The 11,424-nt window shown below is 48.9% G+C and overlaps 1 protein-coding gene across 4 annotated transcripts in view; it reads right to left on the bottom strand.

Moving 5' to 3' along the window:
* Nucleotides 1-7,638: 7,638 nt before the first annotated feature.
* LOC147829299 (uncharacterized) overlaps nt 7,639-11,424 on the bottom strand; it is a 52,703-nt gene continuing 48,917 nt past the window's right edge. For all 4 annotated transcript variants that reach the window (XM_087206529.1, XM_087206530.1, XM_087206532.1 and 1 more), the window contains one exon: nt 7,639-9,162. The gene's annotated coding sequence lies outside the window, so the exon portion shown is untranslated. The remainder of the gene's footprint in view (nt 9,163-11,424) is intronic.

Raw genomic sequence — 11,424 nt, 5'->3', positions numbered from 1 at the left:
CACCTCGGCTGCTCTGTCGGCTCCCGTACAGGCCTGGGTCCAGTCTTCCCCGGAAGGCCCCTTCCCTGCAGTTCCGCCTGCGGCCCAGCCTTTGTCCTCCGGACATTTGCAATCCTGACTGCTCAAAACTATCGCCAGAACGCGGCTACTTTGGTCTTTCACCTTTCCTACCCTGTGCTTTATTGTCTGGCTAAAGTCTTATCTCTCCTGCTGGATTACAGTACCTGGAGGGCAGAGGCCTAGTGCGTTTAGTCCAGGTCGGCCTGCAGTCCCAGGCAGTTGTGAGTTTCTCTGAGCTGCACTGGTTGATTACCCGGTAATCATCGGCCGCCTGGGGTACTCGAGATAGTCTTAGCGCCCCCACCACCTCCCAGATTCCCAGCCGTGAGGTCGAAGCCTATACTTGGCAGAGTTCAGGTTCTTGTGAGGAGTTGAATTGTTCGCCCACAAAATTTCCTAATTCAGAGTATGGCCTTGTCTGGAAACATGGTCTTTACCAAGGAACTCAAGTTGAAGCAAGATTAGCGTTTGTCCCAGCCCAGTTTGACTAGCACCTCCATAAAAAGGGGACATTTGGACAGAGAGCCTTGCGTAAAGGGAGATGGTACAAAGACACAGACGAAAACAACGAAAAACTAGTCAACAAGCCAAGGGGTGCAGGGGTTATAGACCCCATAAGAGCCCAGGGCAGATTCTCACTGCCACCACCTTCATCTGACACGGCTGTCCTGGAAAACTGTGAGACAACCAATTTCCTTCTCCTCCTCCTGCTCCTGCCCCTCTCCTCTCGTGTGTGCCTGTGTGTGTGTGTGTGTGTGTGTGTGTGTGTGTGTAGACAGGGCCTAGCCAGGCATGATGGTGCAACCCTTAATCTCAGCACTCAGCACTCAGGAAGCGGAGGCAGGAGAATCACCATGAGTTCAAGGCCAGCCTGGAATACACAGTGAGACCCTGTCTCCAAAAGAAGAGAGAGAGGCACTTGCTGTGTTGCCAAGGCTGGCCCCAAACTTGTACCCCTAGACTCCAGCAATCCTCTTGTTGAAATAAGAGGATTCCGCCCCCCCCCTTTAGATTTTTTTTTCTTTTTGGAGTATTGGGGATTGAGCCCAGCACCTTCCCAGTGAGCCACATCCCCGCCCTTTTATTTATTTATTTATTTATTTATTTATTTATTTATTTATTTATTTTTGAGACAAGGTCTCACTAAGTTGATCAGGCTGTGCTTAAGCTCAGTGTCCACTTGCCTCCTCCTCCCATCCAACAAACCGATACAACTGAGAAATACAAGGGCCTCCTAAATGAGAGCTATGTCAGGGTTGAGGCTATAGCCCCTGGGAGGGCAAAGCCAAGGCTCTGGAGTGCCCTGAGCAGGAGAGTAGCAGCACCCCCAGGTGCAACCCACTGTCAGGGCTGAGCTGAGCAGAAGTGGCTGTCCCTGAAGGCATGGGCCAGTGTTGGCACCTGACACAGCTCTTTGAGGAGGGTTTGCTTCTGTACGTGGCAGGGGCAGGTGGCAACGCTAATGGAACAGGGAACCCTGCTGAAGGGTACAGCCCCCCCTCTAGGCCCCAGGTGCTTCCAGGCAAGCTTTTTAAGTCAGAGAGAGGAAGGAAATCATCAAGCTGGCCAGAATTCCCAACTCTGCCCTGGAAGCCACTTCCTAATTACCACCTTCCCCTGAGGCTGAGGCTTCTGGTGACTGCCACCTCCTGAGGACCTGAAAATCCTCCTCCTGACCCCAGGGGGCATTTCCTGAGCCCTCTTCACCCAAATGTGTCCGCCCACTCTCTGAAACCCCAGCAGAGAGGCACACTATCCTAGGATCAGTTTCACAGAATTCAGTTAAGTGTTGTGTCCCCAGGAACAGACAGGTAAACTGAGTCATGGTGGGCTTCTTGATTTTTTATATTTATTTTTTCATTGGTACCTGTTTGTCATACATAATGATTACATCTGTGGTGGGGAGTTGGTACATGTACATGACATTTCTTAATTCTTTTTTTTAACCCCCTCTCCATCCTTGGCTGTGAGCAGGAATCAAGACAGACTTCTGTCCTGTTGTAATAGGAAATAATACCAGAGATGAAATATGAAATATTAATATCTCCCAACCTGTTAACTGTATGATATGCTGAGTTCTTGTTCTCTAGAAATCGAAGAATGTGTCCTAGGAACAACAGAGGTTAAGAGTAGGAAGATATTTATTGATAGGAAAGTTCCTAAGCACCGAGGATTTAGCTCAGTGGCACCACACCTGCCTCGCAAGTGCAAAGTCCTGAGTTCAATCCCCAGTACCAAAAAATAAATAAATGAAAAGGAAAAAGAATAGAAATTTTAAAAAAAGAAAGCTCCTGAGAGGGAGGGGGGCTCCCTAGTGGATAGCCAGGCACCCCACTTTATAGAGGAGTTTTATAGGGTGAAACTCATGTGGGTACAACGTGGCCACAGCCATGAACACCCAATAAGGTTACAAGGACAGTCACTTAGGTAATGGTGGTCCAGTTGGGAAACAAGTCACGTACAAGCGTGGCTGGAAAGAACAAGGATTCTCCTAGGAAGTGGTGGGTCCAGAGGTCTCTGGTCACCCACTGGGGTGGTTGATGTCTATCTAGACTTCATTAGGCCCAGTGTTTGTTCTTTGAGGAAGTGTGTAGGTCTGGTCATCTTGTCTTTATCTTGAGGCCTGGTTTTCAGCTGATTTGTCTCCGGCGCAGCTGTGACATGTTTCACGTTTGTCCTGACCCTCTCGAGGACCTAGTCCTATCTGACTGCCTAGAATATTTCTACCTAGCTCATCTATCTATAATACTGTGTGACTTCCTGTAGTGAAGGTGACCAGGAGAATTAAAGCATGCATGGATGAGGTATGCTCTGAAAATACAGTGAATGTTTAAATTTAAAATTTTTATTACAGAGACACATTGCCATTAATCTCCCTTAAAATCTTCCCCCTGACTTCAGTTATTAAACAGATAGTTGACATTAGCAGCCCTGAGGGACAAATGGCGGGAGGTGTCCAGAATAGCCTGGATTGCCAGCTGAATAAAGAAACAGGGGCATCAGTGTATAATGCATTTATAATCATTTGTAGGTCTTAGACCAAAGAGATCCCACAGAGCGCAGTGACATCTTAAGGGCACACACTGTGCAGTCCTTCTGATGCACTGCCACCTGGCCCCCTGACTCCAGAACAGGGCACACAGCACTCCTGGCTGCTGTAGCCTGCAGCCCAGGGGTATCAGGAAGGGAAATGTTCTTTAAGGACCCTCCTGTCTTGGGCTGGGACCTGGTTTAAATGAAGAACTCATCTTTCTCAAATTTTCTCTTGTAAGCTCCTTATGTGATTAAAGCCCTGAGGATACACTGGCCAGGTATTCTTCATTTCCAGAGTAACTTCTAAGTAAAATGTCTACAAGCATTATAATTACCCTAGTTCTCTGAACCCCAGGAGTAACCTTTGTGGGCATAAAAATGTATTCAGACTTGTACTTGATACAGATACTTCAGTGGTCCTGCCTATTTTCTCTCTTGAAGGTGGAACTCTTATGTATTTTACAATAAATCTGCCTGTACTTCTGAATAGGCATCTATGTGTCTTGATTGAATTCTTTCATCAAGGGCACAAAGAACCAAGGACTGAGGAAGTGAGGGACTGGTTCCTTGCTGAGTCAGATCTGGCTTCCCAGTGATGCAATGCTACTTATCCCATTGTTCTTGCCACTTTCTGAAGCAGTTCTAAAGTCCTCTTTCTTGAGTGTCTTTAGTTGCATTGTTGTGGCTGCCTCAGTGCCCCAAATTGATCAAAAGGTTTACCTTTCACAGTCATTTTGAGTTTGGGGAAGAGCTAGAAATCACAGGATACTGGATCTGGTGAATAATGTGGGTGAGGACACGTCTAATGTTTGTAGGGCCTGCCTTTCTGTAGGATGGCACTAGGCAGCAGCATCCATTGTATTTTATCATACCTTGAAAAGACATTCATGGAAGAGGACTTCCAGAGCTGCATCAGAAAATGGGAAGAACAATGAGTGTGTCTGGTGAGGAGGAGTATTTTGAGATGACTTAATGGCAGTGTGTCTTTTACTGTAATAATTTTTTTTTAAATATAAACCTTCACTATATAGTTTGATCACACCTAGTAAATTAGTCATGAACTCATGCTGGGCATAGTGGTGCACACCTGTAATCCCAGCACTCAGGAGGATCCCAAGTTTGAGAAGAGCCTGAGCTACACAGGAAGTTCAAGGAGTTCAAAGCCAGCCTGGACTACACAGTGAGACCCTCTTTCTTTAAAAAAAAAAAAATGAGCTCAAGGGAAACCACCTTCCAGGACAACCTCTTTCTCCATAATGGCAGACACTGTGAGGCGCCAGACTCTTGCTTAAACCTGTGCTCTAGAACAGTAGCCACTACCCACAAATGGTTATTAGACACTAAATATGTGGGTAGTCCAAAGTGATGGGCCGGGGATTTAGCTCAGTGGTTTTGCCACCTGCTGCGCAAGCACAAGAACCCAAGTTCAATCCCCGATACCAAAAAAAAAAGTGAGATATGCACTAAGATGTGTAGTCAGTGTAAAATACATGAAAGATTTAAAATTAAAAAAGAGAAAGTATCTCAGGTCAGGCTAGATGGCGCATGCCTGGAATTCCAGTACTTTGGAGGCTGAGACAGGAATTTGAGGGTAATTTGAGGCCAGCCTAGGCTATATAGTGTCTGAAAAACACCAAAGAAAAAGAATATAAAATTCCTCAGTGTGTGTGTGTGCACACATGCGTGCGTGTGCTGCTAGGGATTAAACCCAGGACCTCATGCATGCCAGGCAAGTGCTCTACCACTGAGCTATACCCCCAGCCCTTCATTAATATTTTAAAATATTGATTACATGTTTGATGGAGACCATTTATGTTGTTCTCAAATTTATTATTCTCTTGAATATGCTGAAGAGGAAAAACTTTTCCTCTATCCTTTCATTTTCTGTTTTGGGGACCTGCAAATTAAACTGACAACAGGCAGATTAGCAAGAGGAAAGGTGCAGATCTAACTATTTACTTATTGATTATAGTTCACAAAGAAATGAAATCCAAAAAGACGGTTAGAATTTGGGACTTACATACCATTGTAACAGAGGATGGGGAGGAGCAGGGCCACAAAAGGATTCTGGGAAAACAGCTGACTTCTTAGAGGGGGGACACTTATGGAAAACACATTACTTGTTGGAAAGATAAACTGGCCCTCAGGGAGCAGATGAGAGATACCATAGTTTTGTGGCAATATTTATGTGGATGTGGTGCCAACTTCCTTGTCTAGCACAGAAGATCAAGGGAGGGGGTTTGGGACAGTGGAGTTCTTCAGGGAGGCTATACTTTCAGGCAGATAAGGGATTTCAGGAACTAAAGGTCTTCAGTTTAGAGTAATTTTTGTGGCACAGTGGTTTATTCTAGACATGTTCACCTCGCCCTGCTTTGGACACAGAACCCTAATCCTTGGTACAATCTGAAGGGTGAAGCTGCTCTCATTTCTGCTTTACAAAGACAACACTCAGCTCTCAGACTTCACAGGGTAAGAAGCTTGCTCAAGGTCACACTGCTGGGAACAGAAAAACACAAGGGACTGAAAAAGTGGCAGTGGAGAGATCTGGAAGGAAGGGAGCTGCAAGGGCAGCTTGTACCAGGATGGTGGCCATGAGAGAAAAGGAAGAGTTTGGAGAGAGATGTTCAGTAAGGCCCGTATGCTGAAGGCTTGGTCACCAGCCTTTGGTGCTATTGGGAGATGGTGGAATCTTTTGTTTTTGAGACAGGGTCTTGCTAAGTTGCTGAGAATAAGCTCAAATTTATGATCCTCCTGCTTCAGCCTCTAGGAGTGCTGGTAAGATAATGAACCTTTAAAAGATGGGGCCTGGTGGAAGGAAGGTGGGCCATTGTCAGTGTGCCTTTCAAGGGGATATTAGAACCCTGGCCCTGCCTCTCTCTTTTCGTCACTTCCCACTCCATGAGGTGAGCAGTTTTGCTTTCCCACTGTTACGGCTGTGTCTGTATGTCCCCCCAAAGCCTTATGCAGTCATAGGTGGGGCTTTTTCAGAGGTAGCTGGATCTAAAGTGAGTGACACTGGAATTGATTCACAGTGCAATGCTAAGATCAAAGGCATTAGGATTAAGGGTGTGAGTGCTAGCCTGGCTAAGGTATTAGGGACAGAAAGTGGATTGTGACTTGTCCCTTGCTTGCTTTTGCTGTACTTTGCGTGCTATGAGCTGTTTGTCCTCTGAGGTGCCCCTCTGCTATGCCACCCTGCCTTGGAGACAGCCAACTATGGAGAAACCTCCACAAGCCAATAAAACCTTTCCTCCTTTAACTTTAGGTGTTGGGTGTTTTGTCTCAGCAATGACAAAAGTAACTAAGACACCCCCTCACTCCCCATCTTGACATAGTGCCTTACTATGGGCCCTAAAACCCGAGCCATGCAACCACAAACTGAACCCTCTGGAACCATGAGTCAATGTAACCCTGTCTTCCTTTACACTGGGTGTGTTGGGGATGCTACCCCAGCCATGAAAGTTGACTGACACAGGCTGGGATGCTCATTGTGCTGTGCGCAAGGAGAGGAGGCCTCAGGGGTCCTTCATGGGCTCAGAACTGAGTGGAGAAGGGCACAGAAATGTGATGCCCAGATCCTACTGCGTATCTGGAAGTTATGTCACCTCTTGGGATTCAGTTTCCTCAATGGAAAATGGGAAAAATGGAAACTCTCATAATGGAGTGTTGGTGGTTTGGTTTTTTGTTTATTCTGCCATGCTAGGGGTGGAACCCAGGGGCACTCTAGCACTGAACTACATCAGCAGCCCTTCTTAGTTTTTATTTTGGGACAGTCTCACTAAGTTGTCCAGGGTGCCCTCAAACTTGTGATCCTCCTGCCCCAGACTCCCGCTTAGCTCCAATTACAGGTGTAATGAAAAGGGAATAGGAAAATGGACATAAAAGTGCCACATAAATGTTCATTTGTTATTTGTTTAAAAAAGAAGTTTCAGGGCCGGGGATTTAGCTCAGTGGTTCCATGGCCTGCCTCAAAAGCACAAGGTCCTGAGTTCGATCCCCAGTACCAAAAAATAAAAAAGATAAGTTTTGGGGCTGGGAATTTAGCTCAGGTGGTTCTGATGCCTGCCCTGAAAGCACAAGGACCCAAGTTCAATACCCCTGGTACCAAAAAAAGAGAAAAGTTTCAGAATTCACAAAAACACTTTTTTGGGGAGTGGAGTTTGAGACAGAGCTTGCTCTGCAGTTCAGGCTGGGTTTGAACTCACACTGTTGCCCAGGCTGGACTCAAACTCCTGGCAATCTTCCTGCCTCAGCCTCCTGAGTGCTGGGATTACAGGCATGTGCCACCATGCCTGGTTTAGGATGAATGAACCTTCCTGTCCACCCCTCTTGTTCATTTCCAGACTGCTAAATCAATGGGCAGCTCTCAGGCCAGTCCCCATGGTAAGCTCTCCAACAGAGGGAGCAAGCAGACTGGCTCCTCTGGCAGCCAGGCTGCCTCTTGTAGGGAACAAGGGAAGGGGACGTTACCAGAACCTCTGCAGTAAGTCCTAGTCTCCTGCGAGCCAGGGCAGCACACGGTGAATAAGAGGAAAGGTAGACAAATGAGAGTGAGAAGAAGCTGAGCTTTGGGTCTGATCAGTGCTGCTCTGGGCAGCAAAGACAAAAGCCCCCTAGCTTGCAGCACTTTTTATTCAGTACATGGGGAGACAGATGTAACAAGTGAAAAATGCAGAGTTTAGCACTTCACATTGGGATAAACAAGGTGTAACAGGACTGGGGGGCAGTGGCAATCTAAGAACTATGAGGAACTATACAGATAAAGATTTGGTTCCTCTCCGGTGTCTCGGCAGGTGTGGTCTTGTCCTGGAGCATTATAGCATCTGGGGATCACTGAGGTCTCAGTTGTGACCCGAGGCCAAAATGCAGTTACGTCTGGAATGTCGTAGCTGGTCTGTAGGCAGGAGAACTAGGCCTACTCAAATGATTTTTCCCTAGAATTATGTAGCATTGCTCCCAACAGCCTCTGTGCTGTGACAGCACCTCTCTCACTGGCCATTAGTAGGGACAAACTCCCTTAGTGTCAGGGCTGCCTGGGGCAGAGGTCCGAGGATGAGAGCCACCCACAGGCCCCCAGCTGCACAGCACATGCCCTGAAGGACCAACTCACCCCCAGAGGTTGTCCTCACTGCGCACCAAGACAGGAAGTGTGCAGCCCTTCTGTGTGGTGTGCTGCCCTCCACAAAAGCAACACCTCGGGCGAGGCACCAAGACCTTGGTCAGCCAAGCCAACTGCGGCTTCCCCCGCCCGACCCGCAGGACCCAGGCAACCCTGAGATGGGGTGTGTGGGGGGGTACTGTCCTGTCCTCTCCTCCTCAGCTGCACCCTGTCCGGGCTCAGTCCTGTCCTTAGAACTCCAAGTCACCGTTTCTGTCACTCCTGTCTGTTATGGTTTAAGTCTAGATGCTCCCCAAAGCCTCAGGCGCTCACAGGGGATGTGGGGCGGGGGGCGGGGGGCGGGGGGGGGGACTGGATCAGTGGATCAGTCGGTGACGGGTTTACGGCTGAATGTGATGTGGAGAGGTATGGCCTGATGGGAGGAGGTGTCACTGGGGGCGTGGCCTGGCAGGGTCTGTCTCCCTCCTCCTCCCTGGCCTTTTCCCTGCTTCTTGCCTGCTCTCCTCTGCGATGCCCCTCTGCAGTGTGCCACCCTGCCTTGGGGCCAGCCGACTATGGACTGAAACCTCTACAAATTGAACTAAAATAAACCTTTCCTTCTTTAACTTGTGAGTGACAGGTATTGTGTCCCAGTGACACAGTACCTGGTCGGTGTTCGTTGAATGAATGATTAAGTGTGTCTCTGTTAAGATCTCTGGCCATACTAGTTTAGCGCAAAGATGAGCTAGCTACCTCCTCAGCCCTTTTTATTTTTATTTTGGGATAGCGTCTCAATGAGTTGCCCAGACCAGGCTCAAACTTGTCCTCTTCCTGTCTCAGCCTCCCAGAGTGCTAGGATTACAGGCGTGCATCACCACAGCCAGCTCAGATGGTTGTATATTAGGAGGAGGTTTTTTCAAACTGAGACAATCATAAGAGCCCGAGGTTTGCACACACTGCTGATGAGGTACCTGAGAGAGACACAAAGGGAAAAGAGCCTTTTGATCCTTGGATCATCAAGCGGACTCCCTGCCTGCCCCCCAGGGAGGTTTCCTGTGGGCTGTGCTGCCTCTGGGACAGGACCATTAGGTAGGTGGAGCCTGTGACTTCAGCGTCTCAGTTATCTGGGCCACACCTGCCTTGTGCAGGGTGCCGGCCTCCTGGGGAGGTATCTTGGGCCTTGCTGTGTCCTGTGCTTCTGCATGTTTGCGAAGCCCCGTTTCAGGGCAGACAGTGGAGAATGAGACCCAGGAGGCCGGGCGCTAACCCCAGTGTAGAGCCCAGGGGGCACCCACAGCTCCCTCAGTGAGGAGTAACAGTTTTGTGCAGTCTCGATTGCGTTAGGATTTCATTTATCATGGTTGCTGAGACTCTGGGCGCCCCCGAAACTCTGTCGATGGAGTCTCCCCTGTACTCTCAGCTTCGTACCACAGTGCTGAGAGCGCTAACCTAAGCCCCATCTCAGGCTGCTGCCTCAGCCAGGTAGCAAACAGATGGGCAGGGGGCCAGGTCTTTTGTTCTGAAGTTTCCCTGGGCCTTGAAAGGCCCTTGGGCTCAGAGGCTGGCGACCAGAGGTGTGAAGGTTCCTAAACAAACGGAGGCCTTTGATACAGTTGCCAGCAGCCACGATTTACATTCCAGGAACCGCGCGACCCTCCCGCGCCCACGTGAGGAAGCGGCTGCTGGGGGCAGGTCAAGGACAAGGGTCAGAGGACAGAGGTCTTATCCTAGGTGCTCTCTGACATAACCACCCTTCTGCATGTTCACAACCTCGAGTTGCAACCTGTGAGTCCCCTGCCGTCTGTGCCATGTATCTGAGCAACCTCTCGACCCCGTGGCCAAAGCCAGCACAGACGAGCTGACCTGGCGCTTGCAGGCAGACATGTCCTTGCACTGGTTCAGATCTTTGGCCTGGCTCTGACTCATTTCCCCACCCAGTGCAGTTTCCCTTTTCAGCTGTGCAAAGAGAAGGGGCTCTTTTGTTCCCCGGGTAAGGAGACACGGGGGCAAGGTTCCCAACAGTGCCTTTGAAACTCTTCCTCACCAACAAAGTCCCTGTGGGGGACACGCCACCTGCGGGTGCTCTTCCACAGTTAGCATCTGAGCCCATTTGACTGCTGTTTCAGAGGAATCCAGGTGAACTAAAGGTAGTTTCCATTGGGTCAAAATGTTTTTTCCACTTCCTGTTCTTGCCTGTTTTGATGTGTTCCGGTGTGAAACCGCTGAGTTTCAGAATCAGATGAAACGTACCAAAGGCCTGCTCCAAGGTCTTTGGCAACCGAATAACCTGGTGATAAAACTAGGCTTCGTGACTCTGATCGTTTTCAAAGGAGAAGCTTTTCCAGTGGAATCATTGAGTAGAAACGGTGAGCTCACTGTTGACTCAGTGTCTTAGTGTTGACCCTGAATCTCTTGAGATTTCTTCAGGCTCCACAACTCCCCGGGACTGACTTGTGGGTTTCTTTCCCCCTCATCTGCCCCTTTTGAGGGAGCAAAGACACGCAGACCTGCTGGGCCGGGAGAGCCCCTACCATAGACCAGCATACATGGGCCGGTCACTGACTCAGAAACGGATGTGTTGTGTTATGTTGTGCGGGGGGTGGGGGTGGGGGGTACCATGGCAACCAAAGGCAACCAGTCATTAGACCTCAGCGGGCCAGGCAGAGCCCATTCAACAGGAGGAGTTTCAAGCAGCTTGTGTTCCCCAGGGACTAGTCTAGCCCAGTTGGGGAAGGGGTGGGGGGTCAGCATCCAAAAGACCTTGGTGACGCAGAGGAAGCCAGGAGGAAATAGCAGCAGTCACCACTGATTCACAGTCAGAACTGAGAGCAGGAAAGATCTGCCAAGGTCAGCCGCACTTGACGGATAGAGGAACCGGAAGTCCAGAGAAGATCAGAGTCCTGCGGTGTCCAAGCCAGAGCCACCACCCTATGGCCTTCTGTATGTGTGGCTTTAACAGTTTGCAAACACTCTGGTGTGCTCTAATTCATCCTATTCTGGGCGGAGAGCAGATATTTATCCTTCCTCAGTGGAAGCGCCAAATGAGGACTGCTCAGTTTTCTCATCTGAGAGGATCTTAGGAGTACTTTTCAAATGGATTCTTTTTTTTTTTGTACTGAGGATTGAATCCAGGGCCTTCACACTGCGCCATATCCCCAGCACCGCCCCCCCTTTTATTTATTTTTAAAAATTAGTACATATTTGTACATAATGGTCACGTGCATTGTAGGGAA

Source organism: Heterocephalus glaber, unplaced genomic scaffold, assembly GCF_053883595.1.
Source record: "Heterocephalus glaber isolate CG9 unplaced genomic scaffold, H.glaber_assembly_v1.0 deba00000676, whole genome shotgun sequence".
In the NCBI taxonomy this organism is placed as follows: domain Eukaryota; kingdom Metazoa; phylum Chordata; class Mammalia; order Rodentia; family Bathyergidae; genus Heterocephalus; species Heterocephalus glaber.
This window is presented reverse-complemented; position numbering and strand designations above follow the sequence as displayed.